The sequence below is a fragment of the Limulus polyphemus genome, unplaced genomic scaffold, assembly GCF_000517525.1.
Source record: "Limulus polyphemus unplaced genomic scaffold, Limulus_polyphemus-2.1.2 Scaffold190, whole genome shotgun sequence".
Taxonomy (NCBI): Eukaryota; Metazoa; Arthropoda; class Merostomata; order Xiphosura; family Limulidae; genus Limulus; species Limulus polyphemus.
This window is the reverse complement of record NW_013665800.1, coordinates 396,155-397,085: the sequence shown is the minus strand read 5'-3', so window position 1 is coordinate 397,085 and position 931 is coordinate 396,155.

The window sequence follows — 931 nt, the reverse complement described above, 5'->3', positions numbered from 1 at the left end:
ATACGGTCTTCCAAAAGTCCATAGGCTTGGTCATCATATCACTTGCCCACTTCTTTCGTCTGACTATGTTGGCAGGTCTTAATAAGGGCTTCCGTCTAGCTGCTCTGCAATGATAACCCAATCTATGGAGAATCCGGTGAACAAATTTCGGGCTCATCCCACCAACTTTGGCCACTTCTGCGGTCGTTAATCTGGGATCCATTTCGATGCTTCTCTTAACAGCCCTTTTTGTCCTCTCCGATGGACCAGGACGACCCAGACGCTGCTTAGTTGTTTCCTTGCCGTGTTTCCTGAACTGCACGATGATTCTGTTGACTGTCGAAAGCGGGGTTCCCAAATTCTGCGAAATTTGCCGCTGACTTATTCCACCATCTGCTTGACCAACTATCCTTCCTCTAACAAAATCTGATAATTCGAGAGAACCTTGAGTTCTAGGCACGTTGTAGCACAAGATAATTAGTGTGCAGACCATTTTCATTTATATAGTGCTCTGTGAACACAAATTAGTTAGTATAAATCAGTTAAATGACGAAAAATTAGGTGTCAATTTACTTGTGACCACTCAGTGTAGATTTAGCTATATGTGTACCATTTTCTTCAGTGTCTTAGCATGTTTTACTCAATTTATTCTGCCATGTATATGTTTTCTGCATGTAACAAAACATAAAAATGCCTAAGTCCATTTGCTTCACATAGCTATTCTTCAGTGGTGTAAGATAGGTTTTTAACCCAATATGTTCTGGGGTTAGTAAACATTGTTTTTTCGAACAGTGAAAACTACTTGTTTGGCCACCAGGGTTACATACGAACAACCATTAAAATAGCCATTCACGCCTATGGCAAAGATGGCCACATGGACATTAAAATTTCGTGTGCGAGTAGATATTTTATAGATTACACTCCTGTGTAAAATTCCTTAGAAACGTTTCTA